This window comes from Chamaea fasciata, unplaced genomic scaffold (assembly GCF_029207755.1).
Source record: "Chamaea fasciata isolate MVZ Bird 193981 ecotype frontalis unplaced genomic scaffold, bChaFas1.0.hap1 SCAF_6, whole genome shotgun sequence".
Classification (NCBI taxonomy): Eukaryota; Metazoa; Chordata; class Aves; order Passeriformes; family Sylviidae; genus Chamaea; species Chamaea fasciata.
The window spans coordinates 6,114,526-6,125,628 of record NW_027094091.1 but is presented as its reverse complement, the minus strand read 5'-3'; positions in this window follow the sequence as shown (position 1 = coordinate 6,125,628).

Here is an 11,103-nt window from a genome sequence, read left to right as displayed (position 1 = left end):
AAGGCATTGTAGGGTGAGGTGAAGTAATTAACAGTGGCCTGTGTTTTGGGCACGTTTTTAAACACAGCACTGCTTGGGGAAAGCTGTTGGTGGGCACGTGTGGTTGTGCACTGGCACGTGAGGGCACTGGCTGCTGCTCCTCGGTGAGAAGGCTCTGAAGTCTGTCTTTGTACCTGCACAGTCACTCATCCAAAGTCCTCCAACTGCCTTGCAAACATGAATTGTCAGCTCGTGTGGTGGGAGTGCAGGTAAATATCAACTGCCCTGTTTTACAGACAGGTCGACCATTGCATAATCTCAGCTGATGTCATTCAGAAACTAAAACCAAAAGGTCATTTTCTGTTTTAAGGACTATATCCCCTTCCCTGCATTGTGCAATATTTCTTCATGTTATATAACCATTTTTTCCTGGTATTTTACATGTGTGTCTATCCTAAATTCTGCTGCCTTCCATGATTGTCTCTTCTGCAACCACAGATAAGTGTCCTGCTTATTTATAGGAGATTTCCCTTATCTGCAGACTTTCATCACATGTTGGAGTCCCCAGAAGCTCCCAGCCCCACAGAGCAGCACCAAGCCCCATGTGCAGGTACTCAGGGGGATTGTTTGGACCCAAACCTTGAGTAGATATCATTGAGGCAGCCTGCAAAACAGACACTCATATGTCTAACGACTGTCTAGACACATCTGGAAATCTGAAATCCTGCATCAGGCCTGGGTGGGAGGCACATCTGCCCAAGTAACAACTGGTAAATTTAAGCTGTCCCTGGAGGCTAATTTTCAGGGTTTGGCACAAAAATTCCCCATTTATTTGGAGAAATGCCAGTGTGATCAGAGGATTTTCAATTCCCCATACCTCCCTAGGGTGGTGGGTGTGTTAAACCACACCTCATAAAGGGAAAAGTTGGGATCTCAGGACAGACAGCTACTCCAAAGAGACACAACCGTAGGGATGCATATCTCAGTTGTGGGGCGATTTCTGCTTGTATTAGTGGGACCTTCTGCTGATGCTTCATTACTGAAGTGTGCAATGACAGCCAGCTTCAGAATAACCTTGTTTGCAGCAGGTGCAGCTCCAGATTTCATATCTCTGAGTTCATCTTTTGTTTGCTTTTCTCTTGTTGGCCAAACTTCTGGTAGAGCTCTGCTCAGGGTGACAGCACCAAGTTACAAAAGCTGGGTAGATAAGGAGCAGGAAATGAGTTTCTCTAATGGATAAAAAATTCGGCATCCAGATATCAAGGTCAAGCAGAAAATGAGATTTTTTTTTCCCCTCCATTTTTATTTTTTTTTAAACAGGGTGAAACAAGAGCAATATTCTTGTCACAACTGCAATGTAGCTGGTGACAAGAGACATGAGAGGCTGTACTTGACTCTCCAGTGTCCCACAGAGGATGTCCACAGGAAAAGAACTACCTCAGAGAAGACAAAATATGCAGTCCAGGATGATCACCATGGGAGCAGCAAGAAGACTGATTTCCCAAGGAAAGCCACGGTCTGACATAACTCACCCATCCACCTCTTTCATTGTCTTGTTCCCCTTGGACCTGAGGCAAGCAGGCCTCACATTTCCTCTGCCCCCATACTGCACAAGGTGTCATCATTCAAAATAACGAGGCAAGACACCACACAGCCTTTGCATCTTCTCAGCATCCATTGTGGAAGTTCTATTTTCATCCCACCATAGTGGCAGATCATGAATTTAGACCTGTATCTACCAATCCAATAGCTGTGGTGGTGCTTGAGGCTAAACCATCATCTTCTGGGCAAGTTAACTTCAACTTTAAACTGATTCCTCTCCCACAAGGACAACATGATGTTTCTGTTCCTGATGACAATGGCCTAAAAATGACCACAGTTCAGCACAAGTTAGAAAGATGAAGAGTTGATACCACTTAGGAAAGGTGCCCTCCCTGCCCAGCAGCAGTTAAAGTTATACAACACATTCTGGGTTTCCCAAAGGACCATTTTGCTCTTCGACAGGCCCTTAAACTTTTTTCTTTTTCTTTTATGCTGCGCAGAAGGGGAAACACTAGCCTTGCTGATTGAAAACTGTGTTTCAAGCAGTAAAAGCTGGCGATGCTGAGAAGAAACATAAGCTCAAGAAGGAACTGTGCTCCAACGAGTGCCCTGTTGTGAGATAAGTTTTTCTTTTAGTGATGAATCAACATAATAATCCATCTGTAACACTAGATGCGTCTGCCTGTACTACAGCAAAGGGCCATCTGCCCATCTGCATATATGTTCAAAATGCTGCTGCGACAACCACGATGGTCTCTTAATGAAAGGCACTTGGCAATTAGTACTTCAGTGAAATCGTGCCTGGGTGGCTCTGAACCCTCATTTGTCCTTCCCACTCCAATGCAACAAGTGTCTGTAACTTTTTCTCTTTGTTTTTATTCCAGCAATTTCTCTTTAAAGCCCGGTGGGGAGGGGTGGACACATTCTGATGCCTGCAACAGCAGGAGCCGAGGCAAGTTGTAATCAACATATGTCCTGTGTGAGCTGCGCGGCCGCGAATTATCGGGACAAACCGCTCCTCGTTTCCAAAATACCCACCTGCTCGGGGGCCAGGCTGCAGCAAAGCCATCCACTACGTGGCTCCATCTGTCTGACAAACAGGCTGCACATTTGCTGAAAGCTGAATCATTTTGCCTCTATTTACTTCCTTTCTTTTCCCCCCTCTTCTCCCCCGCTCTTCTAATTGGGGCTGGTTTGAAAGGTGCAGACACCCACAAAAACAATGCAGCACAATGAGGCCAGGCTGACGTTCGTTAAACTGCTCCAACTGAAATCCACGGGGCTGAGCGGGCAAGAAAGGAGACAGACCTTGTCAGCCTCCAGTCAGAGCGGGAAAATTAAAAAAAAAAAAAAATTAGTCAGGCTACAAAACGATGAAGAATATCCATTAGGGAAGCCCTGCGTTACAGTTAGAGGAAGTAGCTGCCACCAGGATGCCAAGGGTGCTGTAGCACATGGGTCCTGCTGGGAAAAGCAGGGGAGAGAAAAATGTCAGATGTTAAAAGTCCTGAGGACCTGCTCTCCAGCACCACTCAGCAAAGGGGCAGCACAGGGGAGACCGAAGCACCCTTGAGTCTGCCCCCAGCTCTGCTGCAGCTCTGTCAGGAATTTTATGGTATAGCCCCAACAATTCGATCAAGCACAAGCCTTGAACACAGTCCTCTGGGTGTACAAGAAAATATCGAAAACTGTGTGCCTCGGCATAGCAGTGACTAAGCAGGCACAACCAGGAAAGCACAGCCTCTTGGAGGAGGTTTTCCCTGGACGCCCACAGCCAAGAATCATCCTGACAGTCCTGTGGTCAGTAAAATAAGCATATTTCTATCCGTGCTGCAAAAAAAACAAATGATGGCCAGGAGGCTGAATTGCTCCCAGTCTGCAAAGCATGGACTGCTGCATGGAGCTTCTAGGCCAGGACATACTGTGGTCATGAATTTCCTTCATCTAATCACTTAACCTCATTAAGGAAATGACAGTTTTCTCCACTAATCAGACCTTTCATTCCACTTACAAAGGAGAGACTAAAAAAGGGAACGAATTGTGATTCTGAAAGACATTTTACCAGAAACTTTCAGCAATCTACCAGGCAGTAGACACATTATTTTCCCAGTAGTCTGGACTATCTCCACAGTAATCTGTTGTGTTTTCAGATGGACTACTCACAAAATGCATTAAAATTAGACTGTAAAAACTATTTGCAAGGATTATCATTGGTAGAAGCACCAACTTTCTGGTCAGAGAGTGAGACATGGAGAATGAGTCAGGTTTCAAGCAAGGTTTTGACCAGTCAAAGAGAGTGTTTCTGGGGAAAGCACCTACCCTTTACAGATGATGGTGAGATTTTTCTTCATTCTTTTCCACCACCTCATTGGTTTTCTCCCTAGCACAGCATAATGAGGATCTGAAAGATGCATCAAGTTAATATTTAGGATAGGAAGACTGTGGGAGAACAAGGTTCACTGCACAACTGAAAGTGTTGATACACGCAGCCGATACTGCTGCCAAGTCCAGTAAATTTCTCTGTGGGTTGCACTGCTCAAACCTAGCTCAATGTCTTTAGAGGTGGACTTTCTCCCTGTGACTGCCTCTTTTCCTTTGGCTTTGGAAACCCATGTACTGACCTGCCAATCCAAGACAACCTTCTTTCCCCGCTGGCATCTCACCACAATGAGCAGCTTTGCCCCAGCCCCCCGTGAGCCCCCACTGCCTGTCTGTCCTTCCTGATTCCCCCTCTCCAAGCAATGCAATTTATCATTCAAGAACCCAAAAATTTACATGCCAAATTGCAATTCAAAGTTTGCAGGAGTGGATTTCAACACCGTTTGGTGCTTGGCCTTCAGCCAGATGGACTGCTGATACTGTTTTCCTGTCCTTTCTCCCATCTCTGCCCAAAAGGAGAGTGCTGAATTCCCTGCATCCGTGTGCCTGGTGCCCTGGCTGCACAGAGGGCAGAGCATCCCTGCCCTTGTCATCCCCATGATGGGGATTTTGATGTCAGTGTAGACACATGAAGGGCTTTCCAGGAACAATTCTATAGGAAAGTGTGTTGGGCAACCACTCACAAGCAGTGACAACGGGAGAGGTGCTGGTGCAGCTCATCCACTCACAGTGGTCAGCTCTGGAGAGATTTTGTTTTATGACTTAAGTGGGGAGAGGTTCCAGGCACCGATGTGTGTTTGCCAAGGGACAAGAAACACAATGACTGACAGGGAGCCACAAGGTAGGGAGGAGGGAAGGGGTTCAGCCCTTTGTAAGAGGTCTGTGAGGCATTCTGACCCTGTTCCAGCCCAGCCCAAGGCCACCAGTCCCTGTCCCAATGATGCTGTGGGGTGCCAGACCACAGCTCCTCACCACGGACACTGTGGAGCCACGACAGTCTTGGGGGCTGATGTCTTGTCCTGTCCAGCCCTGTCCCTGGGCTGCCCCACTCCCTGGCTGAGGCCACCCAGCCCTGGCTCCCCAACATTGATGTCCAAGCCTGAGACCCCACTTCACAGCCAGGCAGGGATGCAGCTGGAACTCCCACATACCCTGTGGGAGCTGAGCTCAGATGGCACCACCCAAACAGATGTCTCCCAAACCTGGAGCTTTCCACCTCCCTGCAGAACAAATCTGACACCAGGGCGATGAGGAGAGGTGGGCACAGCACCCCAGGAACCCCAGCACATGGTCAGAGGGATTAAAATAGGGGTTACAACACGGGACAAGCCAACTCGCTGGGGCAGAGCCTGGATGTTTGCTGAAGCATCACAATTTTTCATACTCCTGAGCCCAGTTTCAGACAAAGCTTTTCTCATTGCATGGAAGAGATGTGGGTGGGAAGGAGGAGCAGGGCCACAGGCAGAGGGGAGTCACCCAGCCTGCTTTACAAAAGCCAGTGCACCCACCTTGGGAATCCAGCATTCCTCCCCTGAACAAGAGGAATTTTGGGGCACGCCAAAGGTAAACTCTCAGCGGGCAAATGGCAAAGCTCAATCCAAAGCACCGCGGGCACACACAGCGGCCTGGCTAAGGAGCAGGCTCATGATACAAAGCCCAGCTTCCAGCCTCAGCCGTGGTCCAGCTGCCTTCCTGTGCCCTTCTCAATTTGCATAACTATCCATGGGAGGAGCGGGGCAGCCCCGCAGCCGAACAGCTGGCCATTGGCAAAATGGATTATATCACCCTTTTGTCCCCATGTCTGGCTCACTCCGTTTGCATATTCAAGCTTTTTCTCGCGCCCGGGCATCTCCTGTGCCGGGAACTCGAGGTGCTCCCGGCTCAGCCCCTCGCCAGCAATTCAGTTTGTTCGGGTATACAAATATCCCGGTGAGGAGAATGGAGACAGATCCACTGGGACAGAGCCCTCACTGTGAGGGAATCTGGGAGCGTGGAAATGAGGTTGGATGTTACCATTTGCAAGTGGATTTAGGAACAGGTGTAACTCTGAATACTGGAATCTGTGAAAATGGAGTGCTACACAAATTAGAAAAAAACCTCAAACGTTTTGAAGTTGCTCTTTTTCTGTCTGAGAGACGCTGCTACCATTCTGAACAGCTCTTGCTGTGCAAGATACATGTGTCTTCAGAAGTTCAAGGTCTAGACAGCTTTGTGTATGCAGAAATAAGATGAACAGCCCCATGCTTTCCTGCCTATGGACTAAATTCACATTCTTTTCCTCAAGGGCAATAGTTTTAGGAAAATTCTCTTGGCAAGAACTCAGAGAGATCAGTGCCTAAAGACTGTCCCAGCCATTCCCACTAGCGCTGAGTAAGGCTGACTTAAAGAAATTCCTTCCTTTAGAATGAATGTGTGTTTCAGACCAAAAGTATGCTGGGTAGAATAACTTGCATTTGCTACGGTTCAAACATTGTGCCACAACCCTTTTGGTTTAAATTTATGATTGCCTATCCTGGACTTTTTTTCCCATTAAAATTTTGCTATTTCTGTTGAATTCTGTGTGTTTTCCCTCTTTGTTTCTGTCACCGTTTTCTCACCTACCTAGACAGACTCCAATGTAATGACATTTTAAAGCAGAACATCCACATCAGACAGGCAAGTCAGACACACTCACCCTGCCTTATATGATGGAGAGGAACTCCCAGATCAACAATATTTTTTGTTACACGGTCCTGATTTTAGAGTTGTTTCCAATGACTTAAAGGTGTTCAGGCTGAAATTCTTCCATGACAGGATTAATTCCTTCCATTTGTTGAAAAAAAAAGCTAAACTGGTTCAACACCAAAAACAAAACAACCCACCAGCCATCTAGATAAGAAGCCTTAGCATCCATAGGGACTCACATTCCTGTGATCATCACAACACTTGTGTCACAAATCAGCATTTGCAATTCCTATAAAGTTTCATTCAATTTTGACCCTTCCTTTAAGGTGGAGAAACACAGCAGTTTGTAAACTCTTATTTGAGACCAGAAATTTCAGCATCTCAGCTCTCTAAACATTTCACATGGGATGGGCACACACCTTGCTGTCCCAGCCCTTTCTCACTGCCCAGGAAGCCCACACAACACCCAAATCCATCCAACAAACCAGCTCTGGGCATAATTTTCCAAACTGAGAGAGGATCATGGATGTAATTTAGCAGTTCAGAGCATAGAACAGAATGATGGGGAGGAGACATTAGGGATGCTTATGAGTCAGAGGGGAAAACCAGAACTAGATCATCTTGTAATAGCCAGACTAAATTCCAGAGTAAATCCTATGCTCCCTAGGCATGCATACTGGTTTCTTGGCAAGTAAAAAGCTATGAAGACATCTGCAAAACATGTATCTTATTTCCTCTCTGGTGGATCCATTCTATCAGAAAATAAATGCAGCAATCTTAGGCTGTATGTTTGCATAGAGACTGGCTCTGATGTGGGCCACATAGAATGACACACAGTCATTTGGATTGGAAAAACTTCCAAGATCATTGAGTCCAACCTTCTGACCAACCACCACCTTGTCAGCTGGACCACAGCACTGACTGCCATGTTCAGTCATCTCTTGGACACCTCCAGGGACAGTGACTCCACCACCTCCCTGGGCAGTCTGTTCCAAGGCTTAACAACTCTTCTTATGAAGAAATTTTTCCTGATAGCCAAACTGAACCTCCCCTGGAGCAGCTTGAGGCTCTGTCCTCTCATCCTCTCACTGGTTGTCTGGGAGAAGAGGGTGGTCCCCACCTGGCTCCAACCTCCTTACAGGGAGTTGTGGAGTGACAAGGTCTCTCTTTAGCCTCTTTTTCTCCAGGCTTTTTCCCTCCAGCTCTCTCAGTTGCTCCTCATAGGACTTACAAGGGTCATGACGATGCTGATGGCCGAATCTGGACAATTAGCATATTTTCCTGTCTTGTTTCAGTGGAGGGTTTATATCACATAATGCTTTCAAAACCGTGCCAGAGGTAGATGAACATTGAGAAGTCCCTCAGAATTAGCAAACAGTCGAGTCAAGGCTGCCTACAGACTCACAGTTTGCTCTCATGCACCTTTCTGCACTATGCAAGATTGCCCATTCATGTAACAACATGCTCTGTTTTCCCTGGGAACACGTCTCAGTGCATGGAAAGAGCTTTGGGGGAACAAAGCAGAGACATGCAGAAAAATCACAAGCAAGGGCTACAACTGACCTTTCCTTTGCTGTACCCACCTCATCATGAGCTCACACACTTCCAGAAACCTATTCAGTGTCCCAAAACCTCAGAGTAGCTGTAAGATGAAGCAAGGAAAAAAAAAAAAAAAAAAAAAGAGCTGAACATCATCCCAGCCCATACCTGAGTGCTCTGGGAGTACATCCTCACTCCACGCTGCTGCAGGGAGAAGTTCAGCCAAGTCTGGGAAAGTGGGACACAAGTTTTGAGTAGTCTACAGAATAGCCCTCACTTCCAGTTCACATCACTGCTCACATCACACAAGCTCACCTGAATGAGGAGACCACAGCTCTTTGTCCAAACTGAGGCATCATGAAACATTTAAACTTATGGTTTGGGTTTTAAAGAGTTTAAGAGATGAAATGCTGCTCTAAGGAAGTTTTAAACTTGTTTCCGTGGAGTTCATGCCATACTTCCCTGGCTCAAAGCATTCACAATGTAGATCTCAAATGCATTTTACAACAGCAAAAATCCATAAAGGCAGTACTGCTGAGGAGTCCAAGAAGCTGCAGATAGTGAAAGCAGCCTCATTTTCTCCTAGTAAATACCCAGTATTTCAGCATGCCAGTGACTATTGTGATGACCAGATGGTGGTGGGAGCAGTAAGCTGGATGATGTTAACTACACACAAACTCCAAAACAACTGATGTCCAAACTCACTTTGAAAACACATTGAAATGGGCTGCTCAGCATATGGCAGCAATGCTCCACTGAAACTGCATTTTATGTCCTTTAAACAGCTAACAAGCCCCACCAACGGGTGCAAGGACAAGCAGCCACAGCAAGCAGGGCCACTGATCCCAACTATTTGATGCTCATCCCTTTATAATGGTAATGAAAAGGTGCAGAGATGTGGTGGAAGTGTCAGCTTGCAGCTCCTGGACCAGGTCCAGGTAAGGTGAGCCTCTGTAACACATGCCACCAGCACAGCTGTGTCCTCTTCTAATGACAAGACCTTGAAGGAAACATCCCAAGTGATCTGCTGAGCAGCACTGGATGATTCCTAATGAAAGGATGAGCCCTGCTGTGAGAGCCCACTGTGCAAGCACACAGATCTAGACTCAGGTACTTTTAAAAACAAACAATATGTCGTTTGCAAAATAAACACAGTGAACAGATTGAGAAAAATTATTCTGGCATCTGCCGACCTCCACTGAGGGCTTTCCAACAAACCTGTGGGTTTTCAGAGGAACTGCAGAGACCATCTTTACACCAACAGGTAAGCAGCAACTTCACCTGTGATTTGAAAGCAAAGGTAAATTCACTAGGCACCACCCCTCAAAATGGACCTGCATACACAAAAATACATATTTGTGCTTTTCTGAGAGATGATTTTGCCCAACATTACACCACAGAGGCCTATATTCCAACAATGTCAGCTCTGAGCCGGATCCACAGATTCCAGCTGAACCATGCATGGGAGCTCCTTCCTTTCTGCTCCAGAGTGCTCTCCTTGCCACCTTATTTTCAGCTTCTCTTCCTCCAACAGTTATTTAGTTTGAAACTTCAAGGCTTGCTTGGAGATGCAAGCCACACAGATCCAAAGGAAAATGGGACAGGATCCAGAGGAAAAGGACTGTGGAAAGTCAGCCAGCCATGTCCCCTGCCCCAAAGCAAGCTGTAACACAGCTATTGCTGCTGACAGATGCTTGCTCTTAACAGATCTCCATTTGTGGAATGGCTACTACTGGCTCCCCACACATCTGTTCAGTGACTCCCTACTCTTTTTTTTTTATATTTGGCCTAAGAAGAAACTACCACTCATCCTAGCTACAATTTAAGCCCCATCTACCAAATGATTTCAAGCTCAGTCCTTCCACTGCATCCTCACAAGTGCCTTTTCCCACATTTTCAAGGTGTCATGCCATTCTCCACTGCACTTCCTGCCCTATGTGCAGTGTCTCAAGTTGCATTTCCAAAGTACAGGATTATCTTGAATCTCACCAAATGCACCACCATTTGTGAATCCCAGCCTGCTACCACCAGCAGGACCGGCTTTATCTGAAGCAGTGCTTACAAGCTGTCACAACTCAGAATCTGTGCAGCTGTTTTACCCTGGCTAAATTTAGTACCTTGCTAAAAAGGATCTTGTCTTTCCCCACCATCTCCTCCCTGCTGCAACCATTTCTACAAGTCGCCAAGATTATTTTGAATTCTAATGCTATCTTATCTTTCACATCTGTCCAGCTTCCTGTTGACTGTAGATTTAACGTGCATACTACTTTGTTATCCAGGTTGTCATAAAAATGAAAGATAAGTGACCTAGAGCAACTCCCTCAGCCCCACACAGCACAGTCTTCCGTTCTGACACTGGGTGCAAGATGGAAGGAAACCACTCCCAGAGCAGAGCTGCTTACAGCCCACTCAGCTGCTTCCAAGCACAATTCAGTCTCTGAAACCACACTTTCCCTTCTTGCAAACCATGCTCTGTTTGCCCAACAGCCACTACACCACCCCATAAGCAAGTGCAAAGGTGCCAATGTTCATCATCTGTGATTTTGATTTAGAGCAGGACTTCGGATCTCATGGGGCAGATGCAAAGTCCAAGCCTGCCCCATCTGAAGGAAGTTTCAAACAATTCCTTTTGCTGTTGGTTCTCAGGGGGGATTACATTGGAATCTGCAGACAAAGTGCACAGATTCCTTCCAGCAGATTTCTTCATTTGCCAGTGTCACTGCACAGCTGTTCAACTGCTTATTTTCCTGTCACTGACTAACATGAGCCTAAACTAGATAATTACTACTTCCTACTGTCATGAAATTCATTCTTCAGTATCCAAACCCACTCCTTTCTGTTTGTTTCCATGAAAGGGCTATTTAGAGTTTTAACAGCTGGCTTAGCGGGGAAACTGAGTCCTGTGTTACCAGGAGCAAATGTATCCATAACTTCCCTTGGGAAACCCTTCCCTGCTCTAAGGATCCGAGTAGGAATGTGGCTTTGTGTTGACTGAAAATA